This window comes from Nycticebus coucang, chromosome 1 (assembly GCF_027406575.1).
Source record: "Nycticebus coucang isolate mNycCou1 chromosome 1, mNycCou1.pri, whole genome shotgun sequence".
Classification (NCBI taxonomy): Eukaryota; Metazoa; Chordata; class Mammalia; order Primates; family Lorisidae; genus Nycticebus; species Nycticebus coucang.
In genome coordinates, this window is record NC_069780.1 from 67978651 (window position 1) to 68000363 (window position 21713).

The window sequence follows — 21713 nt, forward strand, 5'->3', positions numbered from 1 at the left end:
TTGAATCAATTTTTGTGAGTGGGGAAAGGTGTGGGTCCAGTTTCAGTCTTTTACACGTAGACATCCAGTTCTCCCAACACCATTTATTGAATAGGGAGTCTTTCCCCCAAGGTATGTTCTTGTTTGGTTTATCAAAGATTAGGTGGTTGTAAGATGTTAGTTTCATTTCTTGGTTTTCAATTCGATTCCAAGTGTCTATGTCTCTGTTTTTGTGCCAGTACCATGCTGTCTTGACCACTATGGCTTTGTAGTACAGACTAAAATCTGGTATGCTGATGCCCCCAGCTTTATTTTTGTTACAGAGAACTGCCTTAGCTATACGGGGTTTTTTCCGGTTCCATACAAAACGCAGAATCATTTTTTCCAAATCTTGAAAGTACGATGTTGGTATTTTGATAGGAATGGCATTGAATAGGTAGATTGCTTTGGGAAGTATAGACATTTTAACAATGTTGATTCTTCCCATCCATGAGCATGGTATGTTCTTCCATTTGTTAATATCCTCTGCTATTTCCTTTCTGAGGATTTCATGATTTTCTTTATAGAGGTCCTTCACCTCCTTCGTTAGGTATATTCCTAGGTATTTCATTTTCTTTGAGACTATAGTGAAGGGAGTTGTGTCCTTAATTAGCTTCTCATCTTGACTGCTATTGGTGTACACAAAGGCTACTGACTTGTGGACATTGATTTTATATCCTGAAACATTACTGTATTTTTTGATGACTTCTAGGAGTCTTGTGGTTGAGTCTTTGGGGTTCTCTAAGTATAAGATCATGTTGTCAGCAAAGAGGGAGAGTTTGACCTCCTCTGCTCCCATTTGGATTCCCTTTATTTCCTTGTCTTGCCTAATTGCATTGGCTAGAACTTCCAGCACTACGTTGAATAGTAAAGGTGACAGAGGACGACCTTGTCTGGTTCCAGTTCTAAGAGGAAAAGCTTTCAGTTTTACTCCATTCAGTAAAATATTGGCTGTGGGTTTGTCATAGATAGCTTCAATCAGTTTTAGACATGTGCCACCTATGCCTATACTCTTCAGTGTTCTAATTAGAAAAGGATGCTGGATTTTATCAAATGCTTTTTCTGCATCTATTGAGAGGATCATGTGATCTTTATTTTTGCCTCTGTTAATATGGTGGATAACGTTTATAGACTTGCGTATGTTAAACCAACCTTGCATCCCTGGGATGAAGCCTACTTGATCATGATGAATGACTTTTTTGCTGATAAGCTGTAATCTATTGGCTAGGATTTTGTTGAGAATTTTTGCGTCTATGTTCATGAGTGAGATTGGTCTGAAATTCTCCTTTTTGTTTGGGTCTTTTCCTGGTTTTGGTATCAGGGTGATGTCTGCTTCATAGAATGTGTTGGGGAAGATTCCTTCTTCCTCAATTTTTTGGAATAATTTCTGCAGTACAGGAATAAGCTCTTCCTTGAAGGTTTGATAGAATTCTGGAGTGAAGCCATCTGGACCAGGGCATTTTTTGGTTGGAAGATTTTTTATTGTTTCTTTGATCTCAATGCTTGAAATTGGACGGTTCAGGAGCTCTATTTCTTCCTGGCTGAGTCTAGGGAGAGGGTGTGATTCCAAATATTGATCCATTTCTTTCGCATTGTCAAATTTCTGGGCATAGAGTTTCTGGTAGTATTCAGAGATGATCTCTTGTATCTCTGTGGGATCAGTTGTTATTTCCCCTTTATCATTTCTGACTGAGGTTACTAGAGATTTTACTTTTCTATTCCTCGTTAGTCTGGCCAATGGTTTATCTATTTTATTTATTTTTTCAAAAAACCAAATCCTTGTTTCATTAATTTTCTGAATGATTCTTTTGTTTTCAATTTCATTGATCTTGGATATTTCTTTTCTTCTACTGAGTTTAGGCTTAGATTGTTCTTCTTTTTCCAATTCCATAAGATCTCTTGTGAGATTGTTGATGCGCTCTCTTTCTGTTTTTCGAATGTAGGCATCTAAAGCGATGAATTTTCCTCTCAAAACTGCTTTTGCAGTATCCCACAGGTTTTGGTAGCTTGTGTCTTCATTGTTGTTATGCTCAAGGAAGTTAATGATTTCCTGTTTTATTTCTTTCTTCACCCATCTGTTACTCAATAGAAGATTGTTTAGTTTCCATGCCTTTGGGTGGGGTCGAGCATTTTTGTTAGAGTTGAGTTCCACCTTTAGTGCCTTATGGTCTGAGAAGATACAAGGTAAAATTTCAATTCTTTTGATTCTGTTGATATTTGTTTTGTGTCCCAGGATATGATCAATTTTGGAGAATGTTCCATGGGGTGATGAGAAGAATGTATATTCTTTATCTTTGGGATGGAGTGTTCTATATGCGTCTATCAAGCACAGTTGTTCTAGGGTCTCATTTAAGTCTCTTATATCCTTGTTTAATTTCTGTTTAGAGGATCTGTCCAGCTCTGTAAGAGGAGTGTTAAGGTCCCCTGTTATTATAGTATTATCAGATATCATATTGCTCAGACTGAGTAAGGTCTGTTTCAAGAATCTGGGAGCATTTAAATTGGGTGCATAGATATTTTGAATTGAAATGTCTTCTTGTTGTATTTTTCCCTTGACCAATATAAAGTGACCATCTTTGTCTTTTTTGACTTTAGTTGCTTTAAATCCACATGTATCTGAAAATAAGATTGCAACTCCTCTTTTCTTCTGAATTCCATTTGCCTGAAAAATTGTCTTCCAACCCTTGACTCGGAGCTTTAATTTGTCTTTTGAAGCCAGGTGTGTTTCTTGCAGACAGCAAATGGATGTCTTGTGTTTTTTAATCCAGTCAACCAATCTGTGTCTCTTCAGTGGGGAATTCAAGCCATTAACATTTATTGAGATAATTGATAAGTGTGGTAGTATTCTATTCGTCTTATTTTCTGAGAGTCCATTGCTTAGTTTTATCTTTTGCATCAGTGTGGAGGTTTGGTTCTGTCCTTTAATTTCTGAGTTCTTTCTTTGCTGCTGATCCATTGTGGTGGTTAGTGTGCAGAACAGGTTGAAGTATTCCCTGTAGAGCTGGTCTTGTTGTGGCAAATTTCCTCAATGTTTATATATCCATAAATGATTTGATTTCTCCGTCAATTTTGAAGCTTAGCTTAGCAGGGTACAGAATTCTGGGCTGGAAATTGTTCTGTTGAAGTAGATTAAAGGTAGATGACCATTGTCTTCTTGCTTGGAAAGTTTCATTAGAGAAGTCTGTGGTCACTCTGATGGATTTGCCCCTGTAGGTCAACTGGCGCTTACTCCTGGCAGCTTGCAGAATCTTTTCTTTTGTCTTGACTTTGGACAGGTTCATCACAATGTGTCTTGGAGAAGCTCGGTTAGAGTTGAGGCGACCTGGGGTCCGATAGCCCTCTGAAAGCAGTGTGTCAGAATCTTTGGTGATATTTGGGAAATTTTCTTTTATAATATTCTCTAGTATGGCTTCCATTCCTCTGGGGCATTCTTCTTCCCCTTCTGGAATTCCTATAACTCGTATGTTGGAACGCTTCATAAAGTCCCATAATTCTGACAGTGAACATTCTGCTTTCTCTCTCTTCTTTTCTGCCTCTTTTACTATCTGAGTTATCTCAAAAACTTTGTCTTCTACTTCTGAAATTCTTTCTTCTTCATGGTCTAACCTGTTGCTGATACTTTCCATTGCATCTTTAAGTTCCCTGATTGACTGTTTCATTTCCTTCAGCTCTGCTATATCCTTTTTATATTCTTCATATCGTTCATCTCTGATTTGATTCTGTTTTTGGATTTCCTTTTGGTTAATTTCCACTTTATTAGCAGTTTCCTTCATTGTTTCCATCATTTCTTTCATTGTTTTCAACATGTGTATTCTAAATTCCCTTTCTGTCCTTCCTAACATTTCTGTATAGGTGGAATCCTCTGCAGTAGCTACCTCATGGTCCCTTGGCGGGGTTGTTCTGGACTGGTTCTTCATGTTGCCTGGAGTTTTCTGCTGATTCTTCCTCATGGGTGATTTCTTTTATCTGTTTCCTTGCCCTAATTTTCCTTTCACTTCCTCTTGCTCTTTACGTTCTCGTGCCTGTGGAAGTTGCGGGCGGGTTTAGACGGATTGAACACACGCGACCACTTGCCGGTTTTCCACTGTTTTAGTCCTCCTCTTGGGGTCCAGAAGTCTCTCGCTGACTCCCTGTATCCTCTCAGGGGTGATGATAGGCAGATCCCACCAGCCAGAGATGCCTGGAGTCCTATATCCCCAGACTCACGGTGCCCAGATGCAAGGAAGCTGTTACTCGGCTGCCATCTTGCTCCACCCCCCCTGAATTTTTTTTTAAAGAGCTTTCGGTGGAAAGATTTTTATACGTAAATGTTATTTAGTGCAATCATAGATATGAAATATTTTCTTTGACTCATTTCCAGAACATGGGAGTCTAAGGGATGGCAGCAGCAATAGAGTTTGAGTTATGAAGTGAGGGGACCCACATGCTTGGTCACTAGGATGATCATCAGGAAATCCCATCTCTATAATCATAAAATACTATAAACATAAAAATTACTCCAATGTTTAATGAACAAATCCTCTTTTAGGATTTTAGATTTTTGATGAATACATGAGCATATGAAATTTTGGAACTGTAGGAGAGCCATATAAAATGTATTTTATTTTCATTGCTTAAGATGAAAAATCAAGACAGCAAGATATCTTGAATATAAATCAAAGTCTGATCTAAAACAGCAAGGTTAAAGTCCCCGTAAAGTACTTGAGAAACCATCTACTGATGCAGGTTTTGATTTTTTTTTTTCTCAAAATTATCCTCTGCTTTTTTCAAAGCCTGTGAAGTAGGAACTGAGATGATAAGACCAATTTGTAGAAACCTATTCTTAAATCTTTCTGTTGGTTTCCTGTAATCCCTGGAGAGAAGTGTTTGTGTTGGAGAGGGTGTTTCAGAGAATTTAATTGTGTTCCTTAGTGTAAAACCAGAACCATCTGAAATACTTCAGAACAATTAGCAAATTGTCATCCATTTTCTTCTTCTTATACGCTGGCCCCCAAGGGAAAACAGAGGACTGTCACAGTGGTAATTGCAGGCATTTTTTTCCCTTTTACTTCTTCCTGCTGACTTCTTATCCAAGCTTTATGCAAATACAGTTTGAGGGTTTACAGAAAAAGAGCAAAATTTAGCCTCAAAAAGCCAAACTTATTTTCCAGTTCTATGATTTCCTCCCTCCTTGGTATTTCGCAAGGGAGCTGATTTCCATTTCATACCCCTGAGAAGGAGCATTATCATATCATCATGAAGAACTAAATTAGCTCCTATTATCCCTGCTCCATAGTCTGAGCTTGGCCAACTGGAATTTATCCTTGCTGCTCTTAGAGCTGAGCTGCTGGGGAACAGGAAAGCTAGGCGGAGAAGGAATGAGAAACTGTGACTGTCGCTCAGGTCCTCATAAGGAGAATGGTAATTATACAACAAATGACATCAGCACTGTGTTCTGAATCCTTTATGATTAATTATTATATCTGAGAGGAAATGCACTTGAGAAGGTCAGTACCCCTTTCGTTTGAGCTCTCATGGTTAAGTATAGCATTAGATTCAAAGGCCTTGTGAAATTGCAGCAGCTTAGTGGAGGCTCAAGTCACCCCTGGAGAGAAAAGCTAAGTAATCATCAATACAAGGTATTTCTTGGATGAGTCTGCTTTTTTTGCTCCTCTCTTTCCTCACACATTTCAGTTTATTTGTCTAGGTGGTGTTTGGGCAAATGAGGGAGCCATGTGGACCAAAAGTGGAGTTCCTTTCAAACTAGCTAAGTGCAGAAAGCGTTAATGTAGCAGGCCTGACGCTGCTGTCCTTAAGTCAGCAGCAAGACCTCTGCTTATATGTATGGCCCTTAGCAGATGTCAGGAACCTTGGATTTGGGGACCAGTTCCAACCCTTTCAAGAGCTGATGAGACTCCCTGTCCCAGAGGGGCCATGCCAAACCCTTGGTTCCTTCTGGGAGTCTGGAAATTTTGCACAAGCCAGGCAGAGAGTGCCTATGTGACAAATCCCAATAAAAATCTGGTGCCCTAGATCTCTAACGAGCTTTCCTGGTAGACAACATTTCATATATTACTGGACAAATTAAGTGCATTGTACACAAGTCTATTGGGAGAAGACTCTTAGCTTATAGCTGGTTTCCTGTAGACTTGGGCCCTTGTGCCTTATCCTTTACTGATTTTGCCTTGTATCCTTTTGCTGTAATAAATCAGTCATCAGTATTACCATATGCTGGGTTCTGTGAGTCCTCTTAATAAATCATCAAACCTGGGGATGGCGTTGGAGACATTCCAACATACAAGGTATAATAAAAAGGAAGATCACTCCACTTTTCACCTAGACTTTTGAGATTATAATCTGAAGTTGTATCTTCTTGTTATTTGATACCATATTAGCTAACCTCTAAAATAACTCAAAAACAGCACTGTGAATTCCGAGAAAGTTTTATGTAGATTATAATCTTGAAAATAAGGTTCTATTGTTGATTCTATATTTAAATTTGTTATTTCCATAATAGTGAACTGTATCCTACTCAAACTGAGTGTCGTGTTGGCTTTTAGTTTTAAAAAAATATGTAATGAAACAATTATTTTCTCAGAAATACCACTAGTTTACAGAGTACTATAGTAAAACGGTTTGGAGTTCTGACTGAATTACTTTCCCTGGAGAAGAACTTTGAGTTGAATTTTCTGAGACAAGAAATAAAAATATTATATCTGAGAAAATGTGTTATATTAGAGACTAAAAGCTATAACACTCCCAAGATATTTTTCGTAGTGTCTGATGTAAAAAACTATAGCTATAGGTTATTGTGCTAAACATTACATTAGGTTATGTCAAAGTCTTTGGAAATTCTTCAAATGGCCACAAATACTACTTAAAAGTTTTAGTAAAATTTAAGTTCAATAGGATGACTGGGGGAATATTAGATTGCAAAGTTGATTACGCAGCAAGGGAGGGAGAAAAAGTGGATAAATGAGACTTCTCCTAAGAATAGTTCACTATTCAATTCTTCCCCAGTTGTGGGCATCTGGTTTCAGGGGCACAGGAATATCAAAGAACTTCTGCTGATGTAGATACTCTCCTATATATAAATATAACTGAGTGGCTATTGGCTGGTGAACTCACAGAGCCAGAGTCAAAGTTCTGTTTTCACAAGACTGTCTCCAGAGTCAGAATGGATTGTTTCCAATCGGTATAAATAACATCATGCTTCAACTCTCCTCTAACAGAACTTCATCTAGCTCACTAATTACAGTAAATGTAATTGTAAATGTGGAGTTTGTAGCTGGGTAATAAATCTGACTTAGGCTATATTGTTTCTTTTCTAAAATTTTGTTTTATAATCTAAACATGGAAATAGCACAACCTAATACACAGGCTTCAGAAATAACCAGATTTATAAAACCACTATGTAACTAAAGTACCTATACACCATACCTAGAATATCATGATAGGCATTAAATAAATGGTAGAAATTCTATACATTTTTTCCATTGGAAGAATCATATCCTCAGACAGATGGTCAAGGGAGCATAAATACATTAGTAAAATACATGTGTACTCAACTCACACTAGACCAATTAATTGCAATTTTCCATGTGCGAAACAGTCTGATTGAAAATTCATCATTTTTCTTAACTTATTTGAAACCCTGTTTGTGTCCTCTGTATATTTTTTTAACACCACAGCATCTTTCTCTCCATTAGTCATCACATGGGCCTCCTATTAAATTTCATTTAAGTGAGAAGTGAAAAGCCTACTTCTGTGTATTCCTTTCTCTTCCCCCATGATTGATGCTATGTACTTTATGTTCTATATTTTAGGTAAGGCCAAATTTGGTGAAAACTCATTCAGTCATTTTCCAGGAATGTAGTAAAAGACAAGTAGGTAGATATATATTCATTTCCTTTATAGACATATTTGGAGATGATAATTATAGACACTGAGGCTGCCCTTCTCCCTGTCTCTAATTAATATATTAATTTGTTCTTGATGTCACTAGTACTCAAGAATAATGTAGCTCTGGAATATTGATTTCAAAATTTCTTTTGAAACTTTATATATTATCTAAAGATGTCTGCGTATAAACAATTACAAAATAGGTAAGCCTTAAAGAATGGAATTAGCATAAGTAGAGGTTAAGAAGCAAAGGAAAAGGTGTTGTGGGCAAGCTGGAGAGTTAACTGATGGCTAGAGAAACCCTTTAATAGCACTGACATGGGAATAAAATTTTAAAAGACTAGATAAGCATAAAACCAATGAGAAAAGACAAGTTGGCTCTTAAGAGTAATGTGAAAAAATTTATCACACATAAGCCATCTAGACTTATTCCCTGCCGTAGCTATTCTATTTCCTTGTCATTTGTTTGATATGTAGTGCCCCTGATGCACCATATTGACCTTGCCAAGCCATGGATCACATGCACCATATTGACCTTGGCAAGTTACTTATCACATGGCTTCCTCAACCCAGAATAACTTTTACCTATTAGTCTACTTAACAAACGTGCTCATCATGTAGGAGTTAAGTCATGTCACTCTCTCTTCAAAGATTTCCTGACTCCAATTCAGGTAAAACTGATCACTACTTCTTTTTGGCCTTCTCTGTACTCAATAGTTACTTAGACCAGCTCATAACAGATTATTCCATTCGTTTCTTTATGATTTTTTTGTTCCTAGAAGGTTATGTTTTTCTTATGGACTAAGAAATAAATTCATCTGTGTATGTACTTGGCACAAAGATATATTTTAGATTAGTGGCTAATAGCATGAATCAATTCAGCAAGAAATGAAGGAAATAAGAAATAAAAGAAGAAATGCAAAGAATTGTAAAAATTTAATAAAATTTCAGAAAAAAATTGTTTCTTTTACTTAGGCTTACTTGACCTATGGGGAAAAGTTTTTTTCTTTAGTATTCAAAGATAACTATGAAAAGATTCAAAAGCAAAACAAAAGAAAATGTGAAATTTTTGATCAGTATTCATTGTTAATGGAGAAACTACAACCCTTAATCTAAGTAACACCAAGAATTCAAAGATAAGACGTGAGAAAACCAAAATCATGGACTTTATATTTTTTTCTTTAACAGTGAAAATTTTCAGACTAAAGATAGCTTTCAGATATGTCAGTTGAGAAGTACAAAAACTCAGGAGGATACATACATTAATATTTGGCAGGAGACCAGAAGACACTTTGATTTCCTTGAGGTTATAGTTTGGCCCTACGTAGTACACTTATTTCACCTGCTTATATTTCCACTTTGATGTTACTTTCAGACATCACTGATTTTCTGAGTAGTAAAGTGTAAGTCTTGGCAATAGTGGTTCCTAAGGCCATCAGAGCTCTGCATTCCAGCATCAATCACATGAGAAGTTTATTAGCACCAAGACATTTTTTATTATGAAACTCTCAAGAGAAAATGATTCTTAATGAATTTATGTCGCAGCTGGCAGTGTTAGTCTTAAAACAAATAATAAGCTTTCAGCATTCTCATTATACGTTATTATCAATTGATATTATGGTATTAAGAACTACCATTGGGCAGAGCAAAACATATGAATTTGCTAGCTGCTAAGACTCTGGGGATTTTAGTACTCAGCCCTCACCTGCTCTTATTAGATAGTCCTCATGATCAGAACTTGCTGTTTAACTCTTTGTGAAGTTGTCAAACTCTGTTTTTTCTAAGGTAAAGTTAAAACAAATGTTTTATGATGAGAGCCTGTCTTTAATTACCTCCCTGAATGCATATTTTGAATAGCTAAGAAAAAATATATATATATTAATTCAATTAAAATATGCTCATTTTAAATAACCATTAAGTGGTATAGAGTATACAGATAACCTACAGCAATATAAATATGAACATTACTCTGTCTCGGTTCTCAAGAGCTTATAAATAGTAGTTAAGGAAGAAAAAGATAACAGTGAAATATGTAACTAAAGCAAGAAAGAAAATGATAACTTCAAAAAGTTTGATAACTTCAAAGTTATAACTATTTTCATAGAGGTTCAAGGAAACTGAATTCTCATCATTGTGAGGACAAATAAAAGGATAAAATGTAAGAACATAGTTAAGTGAAGATATGAGACAGATGTTGAGGGAGGTAAAAGAATTGAAAAGCCAAAAGAGACTTTCAAAAATAGAATAGGGCAAGCGTTTAGGCTGGGAGCCATGAGGTACAATCTATAGCATTCCTTTTGAATGAGCCATGGGAATGTGAGGACTGAAAGAAGGAAAGATTGAAAAGATGAAGTTCATTACATTGCAGAAGACACCAAAGTAAAGAGGAAGCCACATTTACTTTAGTATCCAATAGGGACTTATTGACGGTTCTTGAGACAGCAACTAACATGTAATAAAATGATCATAGTTGCATTTAGAGAGATTAAGTAGGATTAAGGTGAAATGCAGGTGTGGGCCTCCCCACTCCTTGTCCTTTATTCCTAGGAGAGCCATAATTTTAATTATTGTCAATGGAAAAGAAGCCATACTCTGTAAAATAACTTAAAGAGGATTATTCTGAGCCAAATTTGAGTATTGTGACCAGCGAGCCACGTCCAAGAAGCTTTGAGCAAGTGGATTCACTGTGGCAGGGTTGCAGTTTCAGGGAGACAGGAATTACAACTAAAGTCATAAATCAGTAAATACAGGGAAGGTATACATTGATTTGCCCAAAAAGGGTGGGGCATCGCAAAGTGGGGCTCACAGTTATAGGTGGGTTTAAAGATTCTTTAGCTGACAATTGGCTGAAAGAGTTAGCCTCTGTCTAATAGATGAGGCTGTAAAGGAATGCTAAGATAAAGGTCTCTTAATCAGAGACAAACTACAGGCCCAGACCCAAGTGGTTTTTATGTACATTGAGAACCCAAAATCATATCTTGCATAACCTTAGGCTAGTTAATGAGTCACAAAGGACATCTCTAGGAAGAGAGGGGGGCATAATTAAGCATATCTGATCTCCTTTCTCATGGCTAGCAACTCCATTTTAGGGTTACCCTTGGCCAAGAGAGGGTCCAATCAGTCAGCCACCCAGCCACTGTGGGGAGCTTTAAGATTTTATTTTAGTTCACATTATCTACCTAACAAATTCATCATCATTATCAAAGAAGTTGTTAAACACAAACTTGAACATGTGAATATTGCATGTGGACTCTTCCCTGGTGTCTTTAAAGTTGAAATGGTTTTCCTGACCTTTCAGGCCCCTATTAGGCCTTTCACAAGCAAGATTTGCATAAGCCCAAGAGGCATGAGCAGAATGGGTGTTCTGTGATCTCCTGTGTTCTGTGTGATCACTACAGTGTTTTTCTTCTGCTGTTGCTTCGAGATGTATTATGTGATGTTTTTAATGAAATAGAAAATCAAGTGCAATACAAATATTCAGGTTGGGAAGGAACAAAGGCATCCTTCTGATGATAAAACAAGGTTATGTGAATTTTTGTTTGAATTTTCTTTCTGCTCTCAGACAAGGGCAAAGCTTAAAAGGAATATTCAGGGCATTATATCTCTTCTCCAAAGATAAACTATGTGTGTGACAGTCCTTTCCAGTTGTCATTTTCCTTTGTGTCAGCTTGGAACAAACTGACAGAATCACTTAATCCATCCAAGTCAAATAATCAAACATTGAATTATATAACTTTAAGGTAACTTACAACTCTGAGATTCTATGACTTCAGCCAAAGAAAGTAATATGGGGAAATAGTAGTAGATTTTATGTCCTTTGATAGTAATTGAGGCCATTTGGGGGGCAATAATAATGTCATGTAGGATCACAGGAGAAACCTGCCCTTTTCCCTTTGGTTGGTTCATTGAAAGATCAACTCATAATTATGGTAGACTAATAAGAGAAAAGTTTATTTCTAAATACCAAGAGCATGAGGGGAACCACAAGAATGATTACCAACATCTCAGTGATGTTCAGAAACTTTTAAGGATGGCTTTTAGAAGGGAGGGGGCAATGTGGAATGTATACATGAAGCAAGTGGTTGCCAGGGGGGATGTGCATAGATGGGTGGAAACAGATTGAATTGTAGATTAACCTGAGAGACAGGTCTCCTGATTCAAATGACTTTAGAGCCAGGTCTATAAGTATGCAGTAAGGAAGTCAGCAGCCCCTTCTGATTCTAAATCAGGTTACTCAGGTTTGATAGAGGAGAGACCAGTGCTTTCTGATCATGAATGACCTTTAATTAAAAATACTCTTGATTCCAAGGAATCATATTTGGGGTGAAATTTCCTTAGCTCCTTTAGTCACAATTAGGAAAATAGATCCTTGAGTCCATTAATGATGTGTCTAATATTCTGAGGTATTATGATATTGTGAAATATCTATTTGGTCTTTGTTCCTATTTCCGGGCATACACCTAAAATCCCTAGACTCTTCAAAGAGATAAGTGTCTTTTTTTGCTAATGAATTAACTGATGGCTGGCAGCCCAAGATAGATATAGGATGGGGCTGCTCACAGGTAAGACCAAGGCAAGATGGATTAGAGAATTGGGACTTTCTGTCCCAGTCCCCAACCTTCAGGGATAGGAGAAGGGCTGAGGGTTAAGTTGATGACCAATGACCAATGTTTTGATCAATCATGTTTACAAAATGAAACTTCCATAAAACCTAAAAGGACTGGCTTCAGAAAGCTTCCATATAGCTAAACATGTGGAGGCTGCTGGAGGGTCGTGCACCCAGGGCGGGCATAGAAACTGCATGTTCCTTCCTACCTGTCTTGCCCTATGCATCTCTTTATATCTATCCTTTTTAACATTCTTTCTAAGAGATTGGTAAAGGAACATGTTTCCTTGGGTTTTGTGACTAATCTAGGAAATTAATACAGCTCAAGGGTCGTGAGACCTTTGAGACCCTTGATTTATTGCTGGTCTGTCAAAAGCATGGGGAAAACAATCTGGGGCTTGTAATGAGCATTGGAAGTGGGGAAGGGCAGTCTTACAGGACTACTCACAACCTGTGAGATCTGGTACTATCTTCAGATAGACAGTGTCAGAATTGAATAAATTAGAGGATACTAAACTAAAATAATTTAGTTTTTAAACTAAAAACTGGAGTTTTTAGTTTAAAAATTGGCTGTGATTGGAGTCAGAAGGCTTCTAGGCAGGGTCAGGGAAATGGGGCTTGGAGAAGGAGAGTCAGGAGAGGATGCTGGGCACTGCTGACAGACCTGGAAAATCCCCAACAGGAAATTTCATAATCACAAGAGTGTCTACTTGACCTATGTAACCATTTGTCAGTAGCTGTCTGAGTGGGACATACCAGGAAGAAAGATCCCCCAAGGGCTGGGCAAAAGAAGCCCTCCGAGCTGACAGGGAGCCAATAACCATGAGCATTGTAATTTGAAAGAGGCAACCAGAGTGTGCCACCAATAACCAGAAAACATTAAGGCTTAAAAACCCCTATACTTAGGACCCCTCTGCTATACAGAGGCTTTACTTTCCTGTAATCTGTAATAAAATCTATTCTTTTGCTTACTATTTATTACTATTACTATTACTTATTGCTTACTATTTGTTACTATTACTATTTATTACTAAAAAATCTATTCTTTACTCGAGGTCCATGAATCCATTCTAATATTCCCAAAAACCAGGACTGGGCAGGAAAATTCCAGCAGCATCTGGACACCCCCACCCCCACCCCCCGCACCTTGGCCAGGGAGATCCCTAAAACTGAATAGTCAGCCAGGAGAGAGATCAGACAGGCCTCATTTTCTCCTCCACTCTACTCTCTAGTGACTGATTAACAAGCCTAAGGCTATGCAAAACATTCCTGCAGGTCCTCAATATATATAACAAACCATTATAGTCTGGGCATAGGTCCTACAGTTTGTCTGATTAACAGACCCTCGGGTTAGCATTCCTTTTCATTGACTCCTGGTGCATCAGACAGAGCCTAAGTCTTTCAGGCAATTGTCAGTTTAAGAATGTTTAAACTCACCTATAACCTGTAAGCCCCCACTTTGGGATGACCCACCATTTTGGGGCCCAAACAATGTATGTCTTCCTTGTATTTATTGATTTATGACTTTACCTGTAATTTCTGTCTCCCTGAAATGTATAAAACTAAACTGTAACCTCACCATAGTGAGTCCACTTGTTCAAGGCTTCTTGGGGTGGCTCTGGGTCATGATCCTCAAATTTAGCTCAAAATAAACCTCTATAAATTATTCTATAGAGTTTGGCTTCTTTTCCTTTGACCTTACCCAGCTGCTGTCCATTGCAGAACTGAGTGTTTGCTTACTGAGCCACAGAAATCCCCACACATCTGATGGTAGAAGCAAGTTATGAGGGTGTAGTGAGTTTATTCATTCCTCTATATTTTACACAAGCATCATTTAGCATTTTCTCTTTGAGCAGCTCTTGGAGGAGGATTTTTGAAGGACAGTTGATAATTTTGAAGGTTTAAATACCAAATATTATATAGATGCCTGTGATATACATATATAAGAATTAAGAATAATAATAATACATTTATTAATAGTCATCAACTACTTTAAGATGAGAATGATAATTAGTTGTTCTTCCTTAATGTTCCAGGGCAGGAGAAAATAACTTCAGACAAGTCATTGGAGATTTCAATTTAGTATCTGAAGAACATTTTCTGGAAGACTAATGACATTGAAGTGTCAGTGCAGAGATAGCTTTCTGAAGAGATAATCTGAAATTGGAATAGATGCTCATCTGATAGGCTATTTCCTGGGTAGTCATGATGAAAGTTTGGAGGATGAGCTGATTGACTCATCCACAATTTACTAATACCTGTCAGCATCCAGGTAGAAACAGCTATTGCAAATCCTTTGCAAACTGGAACAGATATAAATAAAATAAACATATTCTCAATTAAACATGATGTTATATCCAAATACTATAACATATTTTAATTTTAATGGATGGCTTCTAATTTCCAGCTGTCTCTATATCAGATGAAAATACAGATATATTATTTCAAAGCTTATTGTGGTCTAGTCCTATGTAATCTAATACATATTTATTGATTCCCCTCTTTATGCCAGGTACTTCTCTCTATTCTGAAAATATAGCAATGAAGGAATCATTCAAATATGCCTCCCTTTATAAACCTTACAGTATAGTGAGAGTATGAGATTAACAATTATTTTTTTAGGTAAGATATATAGTATAATATATAATCTACATATAATAAAGGATGAAAAAGACCCAGAATGGGAATAGGAAGTTTGTGTGTCTTGGGTGGAGGGGTATTATTACAATTTTAAGCAAGATGGTGAAGGAAGGCCTTAAGGAGGGGTTAAAACTCAGAAGCAGATAAGGAAGTAAGTCATAGATATACAAGGGAGACAGTGTTTCAGGCAGAGAGAACAGTTTAAGTGCAAATTTCCTGAAGAAGGGATTTTAAAAAAGAGTATGGTGGCTGGTTGTAGTGGCTCATGCCTGTACTCCTAGCACTCTGGGAGGCCAAGGTGGGTGGATTGCCTGAGCTCACATGTTCAAAACCAACCTGAGACAGAACAAGACTTCATCTCTAAAATTAAACGGGTTAGTAGCCTATAGTCCCACCTACTCAGGAGGCTGAGGCAAGAGAATCTCTTGAGCCCAAGAGTCTGATGTTGCTGTGAGCTGTGATGGCACAGCACTCTACTGAGGGCAATGTAGTGAGACACTGTCGAAAGAAAGAAAGAAAGAAAGAAAGAAAGAAAGAAAGAAAGAAAGAAAGAAAGAAAGAAAGAAAGAAAGAAAGAAAGAAAGAAAGAAGGGAGGGAGGGAGGGAAGAAAGGAAAGAAAGAAAGAAAGAAAGAAAGAAAGAAAGAAAGAAAGAAAGAAAGAAAGAAAGAAAGAAAGAAAGAAAGAAAGAAAGAAAGAAAGAAAGAAAGAAAGAAAGAAAGAAGGGAGGGAGGGAGGGAAGAAAGGAAAGAAAGAAAGAAAGAAAGAAAGAAAGAAAGAAAGAAAGAAAGAAAGAAAGAAAGAAAGAAAGAAAGAAAGAAAGAAAGAAAGAAAGAAAGAAAGAAAGAAAGAAAGAAAGAAAGAAAGAAAGAAAGAAAGAAAGAAAGAAAGAAAGAAAGAAAGAAAGAAAGAAAGAAAGAAAGAAAGAAAGAAAGAAAGAAAGAAAGAAAGAAAAAAAAGAAAAGAAAAGAAAAGAAAAGAAAAGAAAAGAAAAGAGAAAGAAAGAGAAAGAAAGAAAGAAAAGAAAATGAGTATGGCATAATCTGTCTGTTTTTTTTTTTTTTTTTTAAGGAGGACCATAAGTGCTGCTATGAGAATAAACAAAAAGGTGGTGGTAGGGAAGCAGAAAGAGAGAGCACAGTTAAGATTTATTTCAATAATTACAACAAAAATCTTGGATTGGGCCAGAATGACAGCAGCCAATGTGGTAAAATGTGCTCTGAATACATTCTGCACTAGAACAGCTGATGGGGTAGAGGTAACGTAGGAGAGGAAAGGAAATTGAGCAACTGGAAGGGTGATATTGCCAAAAATGGAGACAGGGAAGACTACACAGGCAGGCATTTAGAAGGAAGATCTTGAGTTTGGCTTAAGAATTGTGAATGAAAATGCTTAAAAGATAACCAGCACATTGTACCCCATAAATGCATCAATGTACACAGCTATGATTTAATAAAAAATAAAAAAAATAAAAATAACAGAAAAAAATGCTTAAAAGATATTCAAGCAGATGAAAGAAGTTAAGGGAGAGAAACAAAATTTTGGCCCATAATGATATTTAAAACCATGATTATTAAATGAGATTAGATGAAATTACCTAGACAATTAGTAGAAGAAAAAAAAACAGCCAAGTCCCTGGGGCATCAATGCATTAAGAGATCAGAGAAATGGGAAGGACATCAGTGGAGAGACAGGGATCGTGGATGACAGAGAGAAAAATAGGTGAGGTGTCCTGAAAGTGAAGAAATCCTAGAAGTGGAAATGATCCACTGTCAAGTGCCACTGGCTGATCAAATTACAGCAAGGATGAAAAACTGACCATTCAATTCAGCACATTGTAGGAAACTGGTGACTTTGGCAGAATAGTTAACATGAAAAATATTCAAAAAAGATGTGAAATTCTAGACAATATTTCTGCTAGCTGCCTACTAAATTGAAATATTTTTAAAAGTGCAGAAGGTAGGCTACAAAATACTGGAAGTGGGAAAATAAATAATAAGCAATCATCATATGCTGTGCCTATTAATTAAAAGCCATCTACCAGCTGGAAATATGATGTAAAAGGAGTTGGGGCAAACATAAAACTGCTGACCAGAAAAACAAAGCAAAATAGTAATTACTGAAATCCACAGTGTTGACATCTATTGGCCAAAAATTTATGCATACTTTTGGCATACTTCTAGAAATTACTGAGAAAACTGGCCTATGTTCGGGACAATGTGCATGACCCACAAGACAAACAAAACAATTTTTCTTAAAACTCTGACAATTATGTGAAATCTAGAAAGTTTTGGTTTATTCAAACAGACAAAAGTCAAAGTTAGCAACGTCTAAGAGTCAAAATCAGGTAAACAACTATTTATGTACTTTCCGCTATTACGAAAGGCAGTATAATAAGGCCTTGCGGAACACAAATAGTATACGACACGTCACGGATTCTGCCTTCAATGAGTTTGAAGTCCATATGAAGAAAAGAGGAAAGACTAAATTCTAAATAACCGTATACAATTTAAAATTTGGTTAAAGAGGAAAATCTAATAGCTGTCCTAAATAGTGCATATTTAATAATATAATCAGTGAGCCTTTCAATATAATAGTATACTTGGAAAAGGAAGGGATTGATTCAATCTAGTAGGCTTTGTGGAGCAGGTCCAATCTGACTCCATCATTAGACACAGTCACTCTGCTCCTGATATGCAACACCCAGTGGTAAAACGTACGAACACATCATTGCAATCAAAGGCCAGCAACAGAACAGAGGCATGTGACTAAGGCTACGAACACAAACAACTCTATTAAAAGGATTAAGACGAGGTTTCCTAAATCCAGGGCCGTGATTTGAGTTTTGAAGAAGAGATAATATCTGGAAAGGTAAACAACAGGACAGAAGCAAAAATAGCACCAAGCCTTTTAACAGGAGAGTAAATAAATGTGGTGAAGCAAGTCTTTATGGAGAATTATTTCTCATTGGAGGGATATGATAAAATAAATGTTATAGAGTTATTTATTTGGTGATGATATTGCCAGCTATAAACCAAAAAGAGAAGTGGCTTATAACAAGGTCATCAGACTAATTCTTAGTAGGTATTTATCTTTATCTAAATCCAAATATATGTATGAGCATTTTGTTTGGCTACTTCAATAAAGATATATGTCTTTATATAAAGTACTACCTTTTCCAAACCTGATGTGCCATCTTGCTTAAATAGCAAATATGGTATTTAGGAACTAATAGCTATGCCTGGACTTTCAGTCTTGTCAAGTTAATATGTTGTCCAAATGTAATTTTAAAATCTTAAAGTCATGAATAATATCAATGTGCAGTAAGAAATCATGAAAAATGGCTTGGCGCCTATAGTACAGTGGTTACAGTGCCAGCCACATACATTGAGGCTGGTGGGTTCGAACCCGGCCCAAGCCAGCTAAACAACAATGAAAACTGCAACCAAAAAATAGCAGGGCATTGTGGGTGGGTGCCTGTAGTCCCAGCTACTTGGGAGGCTGAGGCAAGAGAATCATTTAAGTTCAAGAGTTTGAGGTTGCTGTGAGCTGTGACGCAACATCACTCTATTGAGGGCAACATAGTGAGACTCTGTCTCAAAAACATAAATAAATAAATAAATAAATAAATAATAAAAAAGACATAAACAAACAGAATGGCTAAACTACTTCAAAAAACATCAGAGAAATTTACATAGTCAATTTAGGAAGTCATGCTAGAAAAAGTTCATTAGACAAAAAAAAAAAATGACTAAAGTCCTACAGGGCAGTAAAATAGTAACCTTTTCTATTAGACAGAAAATCATTTGCATCTCTGACAGACAAAGTCTTATTCAAGTAAACCTGTGATTAAACAGAGTCTAGGCTTAATCATGAATAAGTAGTAAACCAACTTAATCAGTAGTAAACCACAGCCTGTAAAGAAATAATCTTTGGTTAGAGACCATGAGAAATAATCTCATTGTCTATTAAATAGACAATGTGTAAGTATAGTACAGAAAAGGCATCCTTTTTACTTACAAATTTGGGGGTAGTCTTTAACAGACTTTCCCTGTGCTCATACAAAGTTGTAAGACATTATTTTGTTTATCACAAAAAAGGCTGACCTCATTGTGTTCTGGTTTGATTCATCTATATTGTCCTACCCAAGTTATTGAGTAACATGTATACCATTGTCCTTTCTGAATGGCCATCAAATAAATCTAGAGTCAAGCAGCGCTGAAAACTACTAAGCCCACAGAATTAATTCTGTGTGGAAGTTTTGTCAAGACTATAGAATAGAATTTTTTTTTTTTTAAAGACAGTGTTTCACTGTCTTCACAGGCTTAGAGTTGCAATGGCATTATCATAGCTCATCGCAACCTCACATCAAACTCTTGGGTTCAAGTGATCCTCCTACCTCAGTCTCCCACATAACTGGGACTATAGGCATGAACATCATGCTGAGCCAATTTTCTTTTCTTTTCTCTTTTCTTGTCCTTTCCTTTCCTTTTCTCTTTCTTTCCTTCCTTCCTTCCTTTCTTTCTTTCTTTTCTTTTTTTGTAGAGATGGAGTCTTGCTACGGCTAGTCTTGAACTCCTAGCCTTTAGCAACCCTCCCACCTTGACCTCCCACACTGCTGGGATTACAGGTATGAACCATATGCTAGGCCAGGATTGAACTTTTAAAAGCCTCCATTATTTCCTCTCTTTCTCAATTTTTTGGGGGGGATCCAAATGGGGAATTTATTTATTTATTCAGTTTTGCTTTCAGGATATGTAAGTTACTGAAATCCTCTCTTAGAGGTCTTCAAAATCTGCTGGATTCCTGATCTGTCAAAAAATGACTTTCGTTAATATCTGTAAAGAAGGAATCCTATTATAGATCGGTTTTCTGGAATGGCTTTGTAAACAGTGGTCCCATACACGAAGTACCATCTCTTTTCCTTTTCTTATGGAAATAAGTGAAATTTATTCTCTATGTCTTTGATTCTCTATGTCTATTTATTCACTATGTCCTTGATCATGCAATTGATTTGTCTAATTATATTTTGGGTTAAAAGGAGGACACAATCTTAGTGAATGTATGCAAATAACCACATTGGCATGAAAAACAGAGACTCAATATTTGTTTCTATCCCCTGAGGGGTCAATGGGAAAAAGATACCATCTTTAAGCAGTATCATTTCAGTTTCCAAAAGTATATTCTACTAAGAAATAGAAATGGCTTGCTCATGTATCCATCAGAAAATAGTACATTGGAAAGCATAACCAACAGTACTCCAGAATCAATTACCCACGTTTAGATTCTCCTCATCTGTCATTCACTTCTACTTAGTCAGTTCTTGTTCCATTATATCTTGGGTCAGCAATGACCCAAGTTTTTGGGAAGTTCTGTATTTAACTAAAAAAGTGTTTTGGAAATCATTAATCAATTCCCTAGTAAAAGTTTGATAGTGGTCAAAGCGATGTCAGCGTAAAAGCTTGTACCCAAGAATCTACACCTTGAGGGACCTGGTTCAGTCTTTTCTATGAGTTCCTGAGAAGGTGCTTCTTTGTTGAAGACCAAATTTCTAAATTGTAGCTTACAATAAGTCTTTAGATGAACATGAAATAAACTTTCTGTTGATGATAATACTAAATGGCAGTGATTAATTTATTATATTATGTAACATTATAAGATTAAATAAGAGTAATATTCTCTGTTGAGTTTTAATATATAATGATATCATAAGGATTTGAACCATATTTCTTCTGAAGCTAAAACATACTGTGAACTGTGAGGGCACTGCCTCAATCCTGGAGCCTCCAAATTATTTCCATAATGGGGATCATCTCTGAAACATTATTTGTATTAATAGTACTCTATTGTACAAAACTAATTTACTGAAGGCAGAAGTTCTCTTGAGCTGACAGTTCTTCTCAAGCAGTCCTTGCAATAGGTTAAAGCTAATTAAGAAATCTTGATCATATCAAACAACCTAATTATTACTAGTATTCCTCCTTTAGTAAGATAAAAGAAAAAATCTTTGAAGTTGTCTGGGGACTACCGGAAAACCCCATGTATTATTTATGTGTAAAAGATAATCTTGAAAAAAAATATTTTTTCTGAATATAGGATCTGATCTTAGGAGGGCAAAATCAAAAGAATTATCAAAGGAGGTTAGATTCTTGATTAAGAAAGCAGAATAAGTGCCTGGGGAAAGTAAAGGGCTGTAGCCCTGCTACCTATTAATCTTAAAATCAAAGGAATATTTCCAAATAGATATAGTAAAGGGTAAACTAATTGTAAGAGATGTTAACTCTCTCAGAAGTAACTTTTTCAAAAATAATCAAGGGCAAAAAATCAAAGCAAGGGGAATGCAACAAGAAGTTATTCTGATGAAGGGCAGAATCTCTGTTGCCTGGAAAAGTACACAAAAAACTAAAAAGTCATTTCTTATAGAGACCATTTCAGCACTCTAAGACCAATTTGTCATTTTTAACAGAGAGAAAATCCAAGTACTAGTTTTGCATAAACACTCATACGATCATTGAATATAGAGCAGTGGTTCTCAACCTTCCTAATGCTGCAACCTTTTATTTAATAGA